The sequence below is a fragment of the Mastigoproctus giganteus genome, chromosome 8 (genome assembly GCF_048544385.1).
Source record: "Mastigoproctus giganteus isolate SK-2022 chromosome 8, ASM4854438v1, whole genome shotgun sequence".
NCBI lineage: Eukaryota > Metazoa > Arthropoda > Arachnida > Uropygi > Thelyphonidae > Mastigoproctus > Mastigoproctus giganteus.
Window position 1 is genome coordinate 27,842,563 of NC_143582.1, and position 19,712 is coordinate 27,862,274.

Sequence of the window (19,712 nt, forward strand, 5' to 3'; positions counted from 1 at the left end):
CCGAATCACTTTAATTTGTTAAATAATTTTTTTGCCACTTTTCGCTACCCTGAAAGATGTTTCATGAACATTGCTGATTACCCAGACTCAGGCGGACATCCGAATAATTTAAATCGCTAAATAATTGAATAGAATAAAATGTTAAATAATTGTTACGCCACTTTTCGCTACTCTGAAAGATGTTTCATGAATATTGCTGATTATCTTCCGTCAACTGTATGCCCGAATGAATAGCGCATCGTTAAGCCTACAGTAGCATTCGGATTGTTACAATGATCAACACAGACCTGTCTTCATTTGTAACCTAGAATGCGTGCCAGGGGAGGTTATATTATCAGGGAAGGGGAAGAAAGAAGCAACCCGTGTAGAAGGAAGGTCGGTGGGGGGGGGTAGTGCGTGTATACAATGAGTCCTCCCCTTTCTTCTCCATTTCTTTGTGAGCAGTCAAGGGCAAGGCTGCCTTAGGTAACATCTCTCCTCAGTAGTACAATGGGGACAGAGGTGAATGACCGTTGACGAACCGTATACCTCGTTCCACTTGTAGCCCGCCCTTAACTCAGTTCGGGCACGCGATTATGCTAACGTATGTATTGTTGTCGCACGACTCCGACTATCCCCCTTATTAAGATGTGCTACTATTTAATCTAACTTTGAGGGATTTTCATTTTTAAACCTCTGCGGTTAAAAACGAAATCCTAAAGAGGGTTTAATCGCCTCCATCCCCCCTACGCGTGACCTTCAATACCTAAGGTTTCCTGTTTTGCTTCCTGTATTTGCGGAAAATCGTCTTTTTTTCCCAGGAAAAACAACAAACAGGAAAAAAATATTCAAGACACTTCAGGAAAAGGACCATTGAGAAACCAATTTCACAATTTAAGTCGATAAATATTTGTTTGTCTCTTTAAATCGTGTGTGTTTTGATGGGAACTATTTTTAATCGATGCTAGCTTTGTCAATGTGCAGTTTTTCATCCCACAAAACAGACAGATAGACAGACAGACCTAGACTTCGCGATTAGTATAGAAGTTACGATGGGTGCTCAACACCTTGACAATGCACCATAAGAAGACCAAATGAACACCTTGCGGAAAAGGCTTTTGTTTAAACCACATCGGGACTGAGCGGGATTTTTATGGGATTTTTTTAACATCGTGACCGAGATAGTTTCGAAGCGAGGACTGCATGATTTTTTTCCATCAGAAACTATGGTTTTTCATCCAGAGGAACAGGTAATCCCGCCATAGTGCGCCAGTCCCATCCTTTTTCGTGAGATTATCTCTGGGATTTTGTTTTTCCCTGGGAAATTATTATTAAACAATACGCGGTAGGTACAATGAAGTATTCTGTTGTCTTAAAATCTTTCAGAGATATTTGAAATAAATGTGATGTATATTTTTGAGACGTGCCACAGCTTTATATACAGATTCCATCTTCTAATGGAACTTCAATTTTCCACAGTTTTACAATCATTGATTATATCACGTAATCAGTACACGATATTCAGATGAAGGGACTTTTAACAGTGATTTATTGCCCGAAGTTGAACAGGTTCAGAAACACTTATGCATACACACTAGCCAAAAAAATAGGAACCTTTATTGAGAGTCGAAATGGGCAGCCTTTGTTTGGAATAACAGGAAGTGTGTTACTCGCCATGGATTCTATAAGGTGTTTTAGTGCGCTTTGGTCTAATTTAACCATTCTTCCAGCAGAATATCGAGTAGCTGCGACAAAGTTGAAGGATGGGGACTTCGTTCCAAATAGTTCTCCCCAACATATCCCATACATTGAGATCAGGTGAATGTCGGGGCCAGGAAAGATGGTGGAAATTCCTGTCATGTTTTTCCGAACCATTCTAGCACGATGCACTGTTTCATTTTCATCCATCAAGTGGCCATTGCTTTTGGGGTAAAAGTGTAACATTGCATGATGCAGCAGGTCTGATACAAAATTCAGGTACTGTTTGGATGACATTCGACCTTCCACTGGAATTAACGAACCCAGTCCGTGCCATGATACCACCTCCAATGCTTGGATTGTTTGGTGGAATTCAGATGTTATTTGCTGTACATTAGATGTCCAATTTTTCCTTACAGTCCTTCCTACTTAGAATTGCAATGCTTCGCTCTTGAAGTATTGTTTTTCTGCTACATTTACTCCTTAGAGATGTGGAAGAACTGCTTGCTTTCCAGTCATTAGAAACCTTTGAGAAGGAAGTAGTTGAGAAACCAGTTATCTTTCATTTCTTGAATCGTGGCTCCTGCTAAACGTGCACCCACGATAAGACAAAGGTTCGTATTTTTTTGGCTAGTGTGTGTATGTCTTTTTGATAGGGAACCTAAGACCGGAGTAACCAGTGCTTTATAACTTAAGAACAAAAGAATTGACTCCAGTGAAAAAAACCATATGGTTTGAACAACCCTAATAGAAAACTGCGCTTTGTGTAATGAATCCATCGGTGCCATTGGTTTTTTGGCAGCAGTTGAAGGTTTAGTCCACACTCCTTCTGCTATATTTGTAGCTATTATGTAGGTCCAAAGAAGACGAACCATTTGTCTTTGATGAGACCAAGTTTTGCAGGCACGTGAATGCTATTTTGGTAGTCGTAAGTGCATTGTTTGCTACACCTAGAATATGGAGACAGTCCTCAACCCAACATGACGACTACTACTTTTGGTGGATATATCAAAATTTTAAAAAAGTCTACAGATTGGAAAGTTGAAATCCTGCCATTTCCCAATCTACCCTCCAGAGAAGTCCTCAGAACTGGACGTTGAATTTGGCGAACAGGATAACTGAGATTACATCATCAGAAGCCTGTTGAAGAAATATACATTAGGGAAGATCAGCTTTGGTCTGTGGGAGCTTCAAGATGCTTTCTTTGCTTCTGGGACAGCATGGCGGAAGATCAACACTAAAAGAAAAGAGACTGGTCTACAAGGAATGAGTTTCAGCCTGGCGCACATAGTTTTGCTTCCATCTCTTCATATCAAGTCCGGACTTGTCAAATTATGGAATCCTCAAGGTTTTGCAAATTACACTTCCAAAATTGTCTCCTGCAAAAGTGAGGCGGCATATTTATTGGTCCTTAAGTTGAGCAGATGTCGGCTTCACAAGAACTGGAAGACAAAAAAAAACCAAAAAAAAAACTGTTGAATGATTTTAATTTGGTCCTGGATGAAAGACGGGGATTCAGATTCAATCGGACGTAAAATGTTCCACGCAATGTAAACAGGAGACTAAGAAGGCAAACGATGTCTTGTCTGATATTTTCTTCAGAATTTGCGTACTTCCCCCCCCCCCTTAAAGTTGGGAGCGCGGGAATAACGCAGAGGGAATCCATCGATGGACGATTCGCCGAAGCCGTTGTTGTCTTTTGTTTATTTCAGCTTTGTTAAAAACAAACAAAGGCTATCTTTGTCTTTCAGTTCGATTAGGAAGTCGATGAGGCCAGTTCACCTCCCTCCACTTCCCCCCACACTTTTATTCGTTCACCTCTTGTCTTCCGGAGAACGGACAGCCGTCAGGTCATGTACCATCCCGTACCTTGATACGGACGACTACTGTAAACTACCTTGCCCCTTTATCTGCCGCTCCATTGCCTGGCTTGTATTCTAAAGTATACAACTCTTCATTCCCCTCCTCCTCTTCAGTGCGACCTAGGTCTCGTGCGCACGCAGAAGCGAAAAAAAAAAAACTTGAACGTCTACTGAACTGACTGCCGTTAGCTCGGTAGATAGTAGCGGGCCCGTAACGGAACGCCATACGTGCCAGTTAGATGCGCGTAACGATGCATGTAGATTCTTATCCCCACCTCCAATTTTACTCCTTACACCTTAACCCATGTGACCCGCGTTAAACAGGTTTTTGGCTTCTCTTTTCTCGCCGCTAAACAGTGCCTATTAGAAAAGTTAAAACTAAAATAAAATCCTCCGGTGGAGGGAACAAAGTTCAGGAGGTTTCGCTCTAATGATTTGGTGGGCTGTTTGGTGAGGTTTTCGGTTCCATGGTTTCGTAGAATGCAGTTGACACTCGCAGTAGAATGAAGTGTTAGAAAAAAATCCGGAACTAGAATTGTTGATCGTTTACTTCTTCACTGAGTCATTCCATTTTCTTTACCTGATAAAAAAGAAAAGAAAAGAAAGAAGCGGCAACGAATGTACAGAGAGAAAGAAAAGGGAAATGAAAACGCTGATTTTTTTTGTTCTTTGAAAATAATTTTTAAGCATCTGCTAGAACTTGGCAGCTTCTTACAGGTTTCATGTCACGATTTCTTGCTTAAAAACACGTGCGCGCGTGGTTGTTCGTTTCATTTTTAGATCGAATAATTCGTGTCAATTTCTAATAATTTTGATTTCACGACTCCAAACGATAACTTGCTCAAAAAACGTGCGCGCGTGGTTGTTTATTTTATTGTTCAGTTAGATCGAATGTTTCGTGGTAATTTCTAGTCATTTTGATTTCACGCTATCAAACGACTTCTTACTCAAAAACGTGCGCGCGTGGTTGTTCGTTTCATTGTTCAGTCAGCTAATTGTCAATTTCTAATAATTTTGATCGCAAGAACGTGCGCGCGTGGTTGTTTATTTTATGGTTCAGTTAGATCGAATGGTTCGTGTTAATTTCTAGTCATTTTGATTTCACGCTATCAAACGACTTCTTACTCAAAAAAGTGCGCACGTGGTTGTTCATTTCATTGTTCAGTACCCTAATTGTCAATTTCTAATAATTTTGATCACAAGACTCTAAATGATTTCTTACTCAAAAACGTGCGCGCGAGTTTGTTCATTTCAACATTTCGGTCGTTTGATCGAATTTTACATGTTAATTTCTGAGAGCTTTGATTTTAAGCCACCAAACGATTTTGTTACACAATGTGCGCACGAGAATATCATTTAAATTTCTGCCTTCAAAACATTTCAAAAAATAGTATTATTACTCAAAAAAAATATATCTTACTCAAAGAGAAAAAAAAAATTCTGATTTCATTACTCCAAACGATTTGCTACTCAAAAATGTGCGCGCGTGGTTGTTCATTTCATTGCTCAATCAGCTCAAATAATTCTTGTCAATTTCTACTAATTTTGATCTCATGACTCCAAACGATTTCTTACTCAAAAATGCGCGCGCGTTGTGTTCATTTCATTGTTCAGTTAGATGAAATAGTTCATGTAAATTTCTACTGTTGATTTCACGATTCCAAACGATTTCTTACTCAAAAACGTGCGCACGAGGTTGTTCATTTCAATATTTCGGTCGTTTGATCGAATTTTTCGTGGTAATTTCTAAGATTTTAAGCCTCCAAACGATTTTGTTACTCAATGTGAGCACGAGAATATCATTTAAAAGCGTCTCTGACGTCAAAACATTTTAAAAAATAGTTTTGTTTGACCGAATAGGAGATGTAAATTTCTAATAACCTCGATAGCAGGGCTAGAAATGATTTTATAGCTCAAAACGTGTGCAAGAAAATATTATTCCAGTATTAATTTAAATATATTAAAAAAAGTTGTAGTGCATTGGTTCGCGCGATTTCCTATTCAAAGCATGCGCGAAACAGTCAAATGCCAGTCTGTGTTTAAGCTGTGACGTTATTGTATTAACTGCCACGTTCTGCGCCATATTAATTAGGATATTTGAAGTTTTTGCTGACGAAACTGCGCATCTCATGAATTATGGCGCAATTTGCATAATAATTTGCAATTTAATTGATGTAATTTACGTTTCGAGGTAAGCATTATCCAAGCAGATAAAAATTTACGATGGGTAGGTTTGCGAGGCCACATATTAAGTTTGAAGAAAATAGATCAGACGATTTTTTTCCTGGTGTCTGCCATTGGCGATTGCGACCTGTTTCGTATGACATCCCCCTCGTGCTAACAGTATTATGAACGAGGTTAATACAGGGGCAAGAATTACATGACGTTTTTAATTTCGCAAAACAGACAGACCGACCTTTAGAACACATTCGATTGAAGTTACAGTGACGTTTTGAAGAGGTAGGGAAATGGTCGGTCCCTCTGATTGGTCGACTTAATGATTGATTGTGATTAAAATCACACGAGAACGCAGAGCTGAGCTCCTTGAGATGGCAGAAATAGCCCTTCCTCTACTCCTGCATTACCTCTAAGTTGCGCACAGATACTGAGGGGAACCTTTTGCTTTAATTTGAATCATCGGCTGCGTTTTCTAGAATTCCTGGCCCCCCATTTCACCCCCACCAAAAAATTTAAACATCTGGAAAGCTATACGAGTTTTAAGGACTTTTTATAATACGTTTCTAGAAAGTATTGTCTGTTAGAGTGAAGGAGGAAAAAAGATACAGAAGAGAGAGAGAGAGACATACAGAGAGTGAATGAGCGAGAGAGAGAGAGGGGGGGGAGACAGAGAAAGATACGGAGGTCATCAGATAGAGAGGACAAAAAAGAAAACGTGAGGAGAGAAATATATAGGTGGTGAGTGAACGAAAGAGAAAGATGAGGAGGTGGACAGAGAGAGAGAAGAGGAAAAGGTTAGGCGAGAAACATGTAGGTTCTGAGTGAGCGAAAAAGAAATACGGAGGTCGATGGATAGAGAGCGAGAGAGAGAGAGAAAGAAAGAAAGATAAATGGACGGAAAAAGAATAAAAGAAACTTTTTGGCAGAGTGAAAAAATAACATGATCAAAGGAGGGAAAGAAAGAATAATGAGAGATAGACAGAAAGAAAAAAAAAGAGAAATTTGACAGAAATAAATGAAAAAGATAAACTTTATAGAAATGAATAGAGAGAGAGAGAGAAAGAGAGAGAGAGAGAGAGAGAGAGAGAGAGAGAGAGAGAGAGAGAGAGAGAGAGAGAGAGAGAGAGAGAGATGGTGCGAGAAAGAAGAGGGAAAGAGAAGAAAAAGAGAGATAGAAAGATGAACAGATAGAACGATATTGACAAATAGAAAGAGAGAAAGATAAATCCAGAGGGAGAGAAGGTGATAGGAGAAAAGAAAGAATGAGAGCGAGAGAGAGAAAGAAAGAGAGATAGAAAACGAGAAGAATGATAAATAGATAGATAGAGAAAAATATACTAGTAGGAAAAAAATTAGGGTAAGATAAAATCAGATGGAGAAATGCAAGGAATGAGAGAGGAAGGAAATATCAGAGAGAGAGAGAGAGAGAGAGAGAGAGAGAGAGAGAGAGAGCGCTTTCGTTGTGTTAATGTAACTGTTTCCCCGATTAGGAGTGCACCCTCGGATGAGCGAGCATTTTGTTCTCGAAGATAAGCGGTGTCAACGAATGAAAAGAATTCGAGGAATTCGCGCGCCAGTCCGAGGACGGTCCCATCTGTCAATTCCCCACTTCCTTATTCCGTTCGTGACCCCCGTTGACCTCCGAAGCGCCGTCAGTGAAAGGTGTTTACGCCACCCAAACCTGTGTTTTGATGTTTTTACCGAATTCTCTGCCAACTTTCTCTTTGATGTCCACAATTTCCCATGAGATCCCTGACCTCATCGTCCGAGCACGACGACTCGCAAACAACCCCCCCCCCGCCATGCCCTTACAGTTAAGGGACTGCGGGAGAGGCGAGTCATCGTCAAACAGGTGGGAGAAGGTGAACTACCTGTTTTTCCGTCTTCGCCCTACCCACGGCGCTATTTTCGTCTTCCACTCCCCCATGGGATTACTTCACCCCTCAACACGAGGGAAACGTTTTTTTTTTCTTCTTCTTCTTTTTGTCCCGTGTGCGAGCGATGCATATAACGGTTTCACCTTCGGTTTACGGAACGCTTCCGGGTTCGTACATTGACCACGTTGTTTGGATTTCGTGGGAAAAACGGAAATCTGTTGACGACCAAACGAAGCAAAAGAGTTGATCGGACGGACAGATTTATGGCCGATATGCGATAGCCGGCCGACCTCTTCCGTCTTCGGATTATGTGCGCCGATGACGACGCCGTGATTGACGGTCCAGCTGTCTCCCGCAAGAAAGCAAAATAAAATATTTTGTACGTTAAGATTACATTTAACACTTTTAAGGAAGTATAAAAATATTACTTAGAATAAAAGCAATTGGCGGCTCAACCCCCACCTTCATTCCCATATAATTCGTTTCCTCATGCCGCCAATTGTTTTTCTCCCTAGTATAATCTAAATGGCCACCACCATCTTTCCCCGAGTAAGGTTCCTTGCAATGCAATTGTTTAAGCCATCAAGATTTTCCCATTTCTGTCAAATGTTTGCTGATGCTGACGTGTAAAATTTTATATTCACTTTATAAATAATAATAAGAAGCGTATTAAAGTATCTGAAGATATTTTGGAGTTTTTAAATTATTCTTAAAAATATTTTAAGTAATTGAAACTAACATTAATGTTGCAATTAAATTTATAAGAAATTGAGACATTATTAATAAATACACGGAGTAGACTGATTTAACTGCGATGTAACTAGTTATTCTTTATGCAGAACCCACAATGCATCGCGATGGACCAAAGCATGTAGTGTCTTCCATTGCTGATCTTTTCCAAAATACGTCCAACAAATAAAAATCATTCATTGACTTCACATTTTGCTCCATGAGCATGCACATTTAACTCATTTTTAACATTCATTTGCTTCTTTGATTTTGGCTCTTTTTAGCATTCAGGTAATGATAACTGGTTAAAAGCTAAGAATTGTACCATTGATTGTGGGGGGGGAGAACATTTTTCATCGGAAGTGACGTCACGATAAGGATATGATGTTTATGTCGTATACCTTGCATGTGGGGGGAGCAAACGTGAGAAAGTGGATGACAGAAAGAGAGAACGAAAAGAATGATGAATGAAAGAGCAGTCAGCTAAACGGGGGGGGAGATAAATAGAGACACGGACAAAGTAGAGATAGAGAGACAGAGGAAAACGTCGAGTAACTAAGAGGAAACAGCGAGAGAGAATAAGAAGGATGATAGAACAAGAATGATAAACCTACAGAGAGAGTGAGAAAAATGATAGAATAAAAGAGCGGACAGCCAAAATGGAAGTGAAAGAGAAGTAAAGAGCAAGAGAGATAAAAGAGAGAGGGAAACACAGGGGAGAGAGAGAGAACGAGAAGACTAATAAAATGAAGTGTGCAGCCAAATGGAGAGAGAGCGAGAGAGACGTAGAAAACAAGAAAAGGATAGAAATAGAGCGAGAGAAGAATAATTGATGGTACGAAAGAGCGGGCAGCCAATTGGGACGAGAGAGACAGAAGGAAAAGACAAGATGTGTAGAAAGAGAGATAGATAGATGAGAGAGAGAGAGAGAGAGAGAGAGAGAGAGAGAGAGAGAGAGAGAGAGAGAGAGAGAGAGAGAGAGAGAACAAGAATGACAGAATGAAAGAATGGGCAGCGAAATGGAGCGAGAGAGAGACGGAGAGAGAGAGATAAGAGACAATGTTAAATAAAGGGAGGACTGAGAACAAGAGAAATGATAGAACGAAGGAGGAAACAAATGTAAGGGAAGAAGATAGAAGAGAGGAAAAGGAGAGAGAAGATAGAACGATGAAAGAGAGAACAAGAAGGATAGAACGAGAGAAAGAGAGAGCAAGAAGGATAGAACGAGAGGGAAAGAGAGCAAGGAGAGACCGAGAGAGAGAGACAGCCAGAAGGATAGAACGAGAGAGAGAGAGGGCAAGAAGGATAGAACGAGAGTGACAGCAAGAAGGATAGAACGAGAGTGAGAGAGAGCAAGAAGGATAGAACGAGAGTTGGAAAGAGCAAGAAGGATAGAACGAGAGTGAGAAAGAGCAAGAAGGATAGAACGAGAGAGAGAGAGAGCAAGGAGGGAACGAAAGAGATAGAGCGCAAGAAGGATAGAACGGGAGAGAGAGAGAGCAAGAAGGATAGAACGAGAGGGAGAGAGAGCAAGAAGGATAGAACGAGAGGTAGAGAGAGCAAGAAGGATAGAACGGGAGAGAGAGAGCAAGTGCAAGAAGGATAGAACGGGAGAGAGAGCAAGAAGGATAGAACGAGAGGGAGAGAGAGCAAGAACGATAGAACGAGAGAGAGAGCAAGAAGGATGGAACGGGAGAGAGAGAGTAAGAAGGATAGAACGGGAGAGAGAGAGTAAGAAGGATAGAACGGGAGAGAGAGAGTAAGAAGGATAGAACGGGAGAGAGAGAGTAAGAAGGACAGAACGAGAGGGAGAGAGAGCAAGAAGGATAGAACGGGAGAGAGAGAGCAAGAAGGATAGAACGGGAGAGAGAGAGCAAGAAGGACAGAACGAGAGGGAGAGAGAGCAAGAAGAAGGATAGAACGAGAGAGAGAGCACGAAGGATAGAACGGGAGAGAGAGAGCAAGAACGATAGAACGAGAGAGAGCAAGAAGGATGGAACGGGAGAGAGAGAGTAAGAAGGATGGAACGGGAGAGAGAGAGTATGAAGGACAGAACGGGAGAGAGAGCAAGAAGGATAGAACGGGAGAGAGAGAGAGCAAGAAGGATAGAACGGGAGGGAGAGAGAGCAAGAAGAAGGATAGAACGAGAGTGAGAGCAATAAGGATAGAACGAGAGAGAGAGCAAGAAGGATAGAACGAGAGAGCAAGAAGAAGGATAGAACGAGAGAGAGAGAGCGAGCGATTTCTTTGTTTATTTTCCGGGTCGGCTACATAAGGGGGAAAAGGGTTTAAAGAACAGATTGCCTCCCCATATTTCGAGACATGACGTGAACTGAGGTGGTGGGTGGCACTTGTGCACCGCATTTCACCACTCGCCTCCGGCAGTTAACACACAAATAGAAAGAACGCGAAGTGCAGAAGACTTTTATCCATGACAGAGCGAGCATGCGGCTGCCAAATCAGCGCGGAAACGTCATTTTCCCGAAGGCCACGGGTCCTGTTAGCGGCTATGTATTACGTATGGCGTTTCAACGAACCCTTACGATGAAATTAGCTCTTTCCGAACCTGCTCTACAAAGAAGTTGTCTTTGAAGCGAAGACGAACTGCTGTGGAAACTGTCGTCTGCAATCAAACAAACTTCTCGGAAGGCGAAAGAAAGATCGGGCGAAAACGACCGCCCGACATCTTTTGTAAAACAAGTGCCTTTATAAGAGGGTGGGGAAGAGGAGGGAGGACGGGATCGCGACAGATGGCCCACAATTAAAAGACGAAGCCCCGAAGTGATGAACTTGTCTTCTGCCCCACTAAGGTCCACGGCGAACCGTCCGCCTTTTATTTCGCATTATACGAGGCTCTTCCGATTGAGCCTCTTAAAAGGTGCTGTTTGCGGACTTTTTAGTGGCGATGCTTTCATGTGGAAGTCGAAGCGCACCTCTGCACATTGTGCGCCGAATTCTTCGCCATACAAACGTTCAACTTCTACGTCAATCCGTACATTAATTCCGCCCGATCGCCGCTCGGTAACAGCTGCACCAGCGAGCCTACTGCCGGGGAAAGAGCGAGAGATGCACCCAATTTTCTCCGCTTTGCGGTTCCTTGGGCGTTGTCGGAAGAGAATGTGGCGAGCAAGTATTGAAAAATTTTGCCAAAAGACCAACAGGCGTGAAGAAGAAATCTTCATTGTCCCATGGCGGTGTTAAAAGTGTACGACTGCATCTGGCGACTACTTCGGCTCGTTTCTTCGAACGATGACTGCCCGACCAAAAGCGGAAAGCGTTCATCTAGAAGGTGTTAACCGTTCACTCAAAGAAATAAGCGTAAAGTACACCTTGTTTTGTTGCATAACAGATCCAATGCGCGAAGCGACATCTGGTGGTGTCGTCATGTATCATTCATAATTCATGTTGAACGATGTCTCTCTGCTTTCGAAAGATTTTAAAATGAAAAAAAAAAATTAAAACGAAAGAAAAATTGATAATGCACGCGCTGTATTCCTTACAATGGCAACCGTTTCAGTGATTTATACTTACTCCCCCTTTTAATTTTTGACATGTGCATTCACTTTTCCACTAGCAAAGTTAATTGTTGAAACGTACATGCTCTTTTCCCGCTAGAACTGTTGAAATCGGCATGCTATTTTCCCGCTAGAAAAATTTATTGTTGAAATATACATGCTCTTTTTAATTTTTGAAATGTACGTTCACTTTTCCACTAACAAAGTTAATTGTTGAAATGTACACGCTCTTTTCCCGCTAGAAAAGTTGATTTTTGAAATGTACACTCTTTTCCCGCTAGAAAAGTTGATTGTTGAAATGTACACGCTGTTTTCCCCGGTAGAAAAGTTGATTTTTGAAATGTACACGCTCTTTTCCCACTAGAAAAGTTGATTGTTGAAATGTACACTCTTTTCCCGCTAGAAAAGTTGATTGTTGAAATGTACACTCTTTTCCCGCTAGAAAAGTTGATTGTTGAAATGTACACGCTATTTTCCCAGGTAGAAAAGTTGATTGTTGAAATGTACACTCTTTTCCCGCTAGAAAAGTTGATTGTTGAAATGTACACTCTTTTCCCGCTAGAAAAGTTGATTGTTGAAATGTACACGCTCTTTTCCCGCTAGAAAAGTCGATTGTCGAAGTGTTAATTGTTAAAAAAATAAATAAATAAAACAGCTGATAATGCATGTTTGTCGTTCTCTCTAAATATCATTTTTTTCCTGTTTAAATTGTTTTAATAATTATTAAAAAAGAATTATTTAGTTTATTCAAATATATTTACAGACGTTAAATAATTACGACTGCACCTTTTGCTAAAACTGATTGTTACGTAATTGACGATATCTGAACGCAGCCAACGTTTTTTGTTTTGTATTTTCTGTGTTGTATTTGCAAAATAAATAAAATAAAGACATATTGGAATCTACAAAATACACTGACTAAACACACACTGATATTACAAATTTAAAATCAGCGGTGGTTTTGAACTCCGCGGGAGATTAAATTTTAATTAAATTTTTTAAATATGCGCACTGAGAACAATCCTTACATTACGAAATCTAAAAATAAATTTCAAACGTTTTCTCTTTCCTTTATTTCTTTAATTAATTGCACCGCTAAGCCTTATATGTATAAGCGCCATCTGTTGGCATCTTACTACAACCATCTTGGATTTTTTTTTTTTTTTTTTCTTTTTCGTATTCCGGTTCCCGTCACCTAGTAGAGCGACACGCGAGACTTGGTTCTTCGGTAACGAAGCAAACGGACAGGCCATCTCAGGACGCTTCCAGGTCGCTCGGTGAGCTTGGTCGCCTCTTCCTTGACTGTTCACTCTGTTGTGGCTACGTGGATTTGGCCGACTTCCTGGTTGGCAAATATCGTCGCACCAAAACGGACCGGTAGTCTTTTAGTCACCCCACTAGTTCGATAATGGACAATAGTCTGACCCCCGATGTGTACGTAAGAGTGGGCAAGAAAGGGGAAAATTTAGCAACCGATTTTGTAAGGGGAAGTCGAACTTAACAATCGCTTCAGAATTACTTTAGGAAATATAAATCTTTGCGAGCACTGTGTGGGCTACAGAGAGAGAGAGAGAGAGAGAGAGAGCAAATCTCATTCACAACTAGATTTCTTCCTATCAAATAAACCAAAATTGTATACGTTAAATTAATTATTATTAAGGCAAATGTCTTATCTGTTTTCTTAAACCCCTTTTAACCCCTGCGCTAAGAGGGTTAATGATTTGGTGTCCATTTTGATTAGCTAGCAGTTACATTTACATAAATGCATAGTATTACACATGAAATTACATACAATATATTAATAGTTAAGTTTATAAAATAATGTAAATTTAGTTAGCTGAAATATAAGTTTATTTTGGAGTTAACCAATGAAATTTTTTTTAGTCAGGACTCTGTTGAAATAATCACAGACTAGAACATAACTAAAAGACTATCGTTAGAATAAGATGTGCTGAAACTTTTGAGACAAAATTTGGGCTCTGTATTTTCAAAAAAGTACCCGTTGCATATTTTTTGACTCCTATTAGTGAAATTGATAATTCTTATTAATTAATATCAATGCTTACAGCAATTAATGATATGTGTAATATAATATAATATGCAGATGTATAGTTATTTAAATTATATATTTTTTTTCAAAATTTGCACGAGACATTTCAGAAGTTGCCAGATTCGTTGTAATTATTTCAGAGTTGCAAGAGATATTGCAGAAGTTATTTTCAGAGTTGCAAGAAATATTGCAGAAGTTATTTTCAGAGTTGCACGAGACATTGCAGAAGTAAATTTCAAAGTTGCACGAGACATTGCAGAAGTAAATTTCAAAGTAGCACGAGACATTGCAGAAGTTATTTTCAAAGTTGCACGAGACAATGCAGAAGTTATTTTCAAACTTGCACAAGAAATTGCAATTGTTCAAAAAGATTGCACGAGTTGCAGAGTTCAGGCAATCAAAAGATTAAAAATTGACAATGGATGCAAACTAGAATTCATTTTTTTTTCTTTGAAGTTCAGTAATTGTTTACAAGTAAACAGTAGAAAACAATAGAAAGTAATTTATCAATATGTTTTAAAATAAAGAGTACATAAAGCTTTTATTAATAATATTTTAATCATTAAAAATGCACTTACTTTTTTTCCCCCTTCCTCTAGTGCTGGGCTATTCTTGCTGGACACTTAAAGTTCACTGTCCAGTCCATGAAGTGGATAAAATCCACTTTGGTCACCCACAATATTATCCAAGTTCACGGAGTATCATTTGCTTCACTGTATCAATAAACCGATCAGTTCTATTTATCACAGAGATTCATAATTAATAAAATCCATACACCTTGTCCCATAGTCCACGTGCAAAAGACACACACTGTTTCAGTTCTCCAACCATTGGGAAAAAAAATAATAGTAAATTGAAAACAGACGATACTACACTTCCTTAGAACTACCGCGCGATGCCACTGCCAACTGTATTCTCATGCTTTTAGTCGGCTCGACCATGCGACCTCAAGTTTATATACGGACAGCCCGAGGCAACCTCTCTTCCTAGGGCTTGGAATGGCGCGCGGTCACACGCCGGTGGTCGCCAGTGGGTGACGCTCTGCCGAGAACCAATGAGAAGCGCGAGTTTCGACACAGCCTCTCATTCCCTATCATGGTGGCGCTGTCTTACCTGGTCTGTCAGTCCCGTTATTTCGTTGATCAGGTGACCACACTTTTACTCCGTGCTGAGCAACAGGAAGGCGAATGGCGTAGTTCCGGAACACTGGTGACTTACATAGCCAGCGACCAACAGACCGGCTTTTATGGGATGGGATGATAGAGAGGGCTTTGTCTATGGCAGGTTTTCTCAAAGAGTTCATGCCACCAACAGGTGTTCTTGGAGCTAGAAGTCAATTTCTGACTCCTAGCTCCACGGGAAAACTGATTTTGGGATGAAGTAAACATTTTGCGGCTTTTCTTTCTAAATATAAATAACTTAGTTCTTCATAGGGCAGGAAACTATGATTCAGACATCTTTAAACCAGATTGTGGGCAAATCATAGATAATTTATCAATTAACTGAAATATTGGCACATACAAAATCAGATGATCTTCACTAGTCATTGGTTCATGTTAGATCAGGAGAATCCCAAACTGCGTGTCCTTTTTCTATCCTCAACTCCATTGTCTCAAGTATTCTGCAACTTTTTAAAAACCCATCAATTGTTTCTGAAATTCATTTCAAAGTAGGCATAGTACAATTTGCTGATGCATCCCAAAAGTTATATTTCGTGACACCCAGCAGCAAAACATTGATTTGCTGGATGGCTTCTCTCTCCATCTTAGAGATGTCTTAGAGAGGCAAGAAGAGAAAGCAATACTCTTCATCTGATTACCAGCTGTGGCTCTCCTTGCATTAAGAATCTTCAGGTAAAGGAACCACTATGATCAAGATTTAGAATAAATGGATGTCAGATGAACAGTGGATAATGTTAATTCGTCTGTAGTTAGCCGCATCACCATTTGAACTACCTCAGTGGTTAAAAGGTGAAGAGGTAACTATAGACTTTTAAGTTTGACCTCTGTGTTAGAGTCAATAGTTAAAAGAAGTAAAACAAGGTCATCTTGATAGGAGTACAGCTATAAGGCGCTTCCCTTAATGTTCAACTCCAGATTCAAATTGGCTAATGTGCGGTCATCGCTAAAGAATTGAAAGTAAATCATAATTTTGATGTAAGTTATTTCGATTTCACTACAGCTTTTGATGGAGTCCCATATGAATGATCGTTGCAATTAGAGGAAGTTAGCATGAAGGATGGTTAGGACGAAGAAAAAGAAATCTTTATTGTAACTAGTGATGGGCATAATCGAGAATCATACTAGGCGTGGCAATAGTTTCCTGACTGGTGCAATAAAATGAAAACAAAGTAGAAGGAGCTGAAAAATGGTTTTATTTTTATTCAAAGTGATCACCACCTGATTGAATGTGCTTATTATACCATCTAAAAGTTTATGAAAAGAGCCAACGAAGTCTAAAGATATAATGTTCAGTTCGGCAATTATGTTTCTCCTCATGTCCTCAACTTCCTAAAATCTCCTTTGAGAGCAGTTTTTACATTGGAAAGGGGAAGAGGTCCTCTGGTTCTAGATGGGGGCAGTAGCGTGGATGGTTGATCTGTATAATGCCAAGTTTTCTCTTCACAAGTGCAGAATGGGCGGGAACGTTGTTGCACCTCAAAAACCAGCTGCCATTCTCTCGAAATTCTGGTCCCTCCTGTAAAATGAATCTCTCGTGAATCACGCCCTGTAGAAAAATGTGATCAGCATCGCCTTGATCATGGGCTTCTGCAAAGGAAGCTTTTTTGGGCCGTGGTGATGATTTTTAAGTCCACTGTATGATCTGACGCTTGATATCTGGGTCGTACTGAAACACCCAACACTCATCTCTATTGATAATACAGTCGAGGAAATCAGGATTGTCAGGGCAAGTCTGGATGAAGTCTTCACATGATGACACTCCGTTGTTTCTGTTCATCCGTGAGGTTGTGCGGCACAAATTTTCCACCGACCTTTTGCAACTCTGTCTTCATTTCGAGAGGTTCACGAATCCCCACTTCTTGGTGTATTCCCCACCTCGGAGTCCTCGGTAATCTTGTGATATTGATGGCTCTATTTTAAGAGCCAATACTCAGTTGAAAAAAAAGTGAATTAATCCTTGAGCATCATATAGGTTAATCTGGATAACATACGGTGAGAACTTTATAGAGAACATAATGCACTCAGATTTGTATGGGTTTATTCTTAGGCCAAATTAATTGGGGTCTGTTGCAAATTCACAGAGTGATCCATTGAGATAAACAGTTCAAGTGCTAGATCGTCGTATGGCCAGATAGGATTGAGAATCTTTAGGTTGTCAGCATGGCAGATTGAGTTTTTTCGACTTCATCCCACCTTTGGGTGATCATCCCAAAGGTGGGATGATCACCCTGAATAGAAGTTTAGGGAGAACACCACCCTGTAATACACCAATTGAGGTAAGATGGACGTACTTGCTTTCACCCGCAGAAATCTGGACTGATCTATTTAAGTTAGAGGCGAAGTTGTTATTAATGACCACTTCTCTTTGAGTGGGGAATGGCGCGGTCAGAGTTGGACTCTTTAACTGTTTCTGATAATTATTAATGACATTGAATGGTTAAGTCACGTCTTGAATATTATACACAGGATTGAAGGCCCCATTTTAAGAAATATGTGGACCTAATGGAGAGAGTAAACGCGTTAGTCAAAATTATGTGTGAAGGCATGCTGACTGCATTTTTGTTGACGAGAGCTGATACTCTGCTACCAGAATTTGTTTTGTAAAGTAGTAGTAGTAGTGGCAAATGATGCAAGAGAGCAAGCATCCATACTCTCCTAGAATTTGTCTAATTCTTCCTTGAAAATATTAAAACCGCCCACTTCCATAACAATGGACAAAAGTCTGTTCAGACAATCAACCATCCGCTGGCTGAATGCAAACTTCCACACATCTATCCTGCAACCATCCTTCCTCAACTTGAATTTATGTCCCTTCGTGTGTGTGTAGTCCCTGCAAGTGGAAGAAAGCCATTCACGTTAAGCTTTCTCAATCCATTTAGAGCTTTAAAAACTTCAATCAGATCTCCGCAGAGGTGCCTAGTCTCGAGAGGCTGCAATTTCCAAATCTGAAGCCTTTCTAAGTAAGAGCACCCTTTTATTCCCTTCACCAATCTGGTTGCCCTTCTCTGCACCCGTTCCAGAAGATCTACATACTAAAGTGAGGCCTCCACTCTGGTATGCAGTACTCAAGGTGCGGCCTAACCATGGCCTTATACAAATGGATAATCACCTCCTTATCCCTGCAAACAAAGTTTCTGTATGTCATTGACAAAACTCCATGAGCTGTCCTACACCCTATGTCTTCTTCCACTTAACCATCCCTTTATCCTTAGCAGTAACTTGCCCTTAATGCGACATTGCTCCAAGTTGCACAACAGTCTTTTATGTGCAACAGTAGAAAAGCCTTCCTGAAATCCAAGTATATGATATCAAAATTATTTTTTGCATCCAGTTCCTTGGTCACTGCATCATAGTAACCTTTCAGATTGGTTAGACAAACCCCCCCTTAACAAATCTTTGATCACCCTTATAAATTGAGTACACATTCTCGCATTTTCAGTTCATAGGGACCTCCCCTGAATCCAAGGATGCTGTCATATTTATGGTTTGCTTAGCTCCTCTGCTGTTTCCCTTAATATGATTGGATAGATCCCAATCAACCAAGGTGCCTTCTTTACGTTCAGCCTCAACAATTTCTCTTCCACTTTCTTTTCAGTTATCACAAAGTCATTTATCTCCCCTTGGAGTTTGATAAACGTCTGGCATCCCCTTCCCTAAAGAATTGAACGTGTGACTATTAATGTTGGCAACCACTGAGAAGTTTTAAAAAAAAGATTGAGAGATGCATCTGCCTTAAATTACTTTAAAATGGCGAGATGTTTGACTCCTTCACCACGACAATCCACAGCATCATACGTTACTCGCGGTCTGGAAATTTTTGACCAACAAAAACTGAATGAAAAAAAGAATCCATCACTTATTTTAGTTTACACCTTAAAGATTAAGTTCTCACGATTCAATTCGAGATTCGATTTGTGATAGAATTTTAATTAGTCGGGCCAAAGTACGAGTACTACAAAAACGTTCGTGTCTCCATACTTTGGTTGCTAGGAAACTAGAATCAGTTGTAGCTTGGTGAGCTGCTCTCTGTGACACTTCAAATGCAGCAGTGCCCTGGGACATTTGCATAAATTGCTTGTTCTGATCTAGTAGTTTTTGGGAACATAGTTTACAATAACTGTTTTCCAAAAACTTTCCTAAAATTGTTATTAAAATTGTTCAACAGCTCGTCCTTCGGTTTAATGTCCTGCTCTTCCACATAAGATTTGATAAGAATCCTGTCCAGTACTTGTTTGTCCTAAGATTTCATGGTTATAAATTACATTTTGTAAACCATTGTGACCAAATTTTGGAAAGCAGTTGACGTTAAAAGCCACCAACTGATTCCATTTTACAATGGCAAATAAACATTGGTGCCACCATGGTAGCAATCATGGACAAGGATCTATTGTGATTATTCTTTGTTTCAGGGTATTTCTTTGCAACCAACCACATTCCTTGTCAGACCACAATAATATTGGAGTCCTGTCGATGAGTGAGGAATTTTTATGGGCCTTTTTCACAACGTGGCTGAGTTAGTTGGTCTTAGGCGTGGGTAGCATGGTGTTTTCTCCCGGAAAACTCGAGTTTGTCGTCCAACAAACAAAAAATCGGCCACAGACTATCGCAATTTACAGACAATATACACGGAGCAATATGGTCTA

At 40.1% G+C, this 19,712-nt stretch overlaps 1 protein-coding gene across 1 annotated transcript in view; it reads right to left on the bottom strand.

Annotated features, from left to right (window-relative positions):
• The window catches only part of LOC150081393 (PR domain zinc finger protein 1-like), a 65,397-nt gene extending 50,822 nt beyond the window's left edge, over nucleotides 1-14,575 (bottom strand). Inside the window, exon 1 of the mRNA XM_090379265.1 lies at nucleotides 14,467-14,575. The gene's annotated coding sequence lies outside the window, so the exon portion shown is untranslated. The remainder of the gene's footprint in view (nucleotides 1-14,466) is intronic.
• Between the last annotated feature and the right edge of the window lie 5,137 nt (nucleotides 14,576-19,712).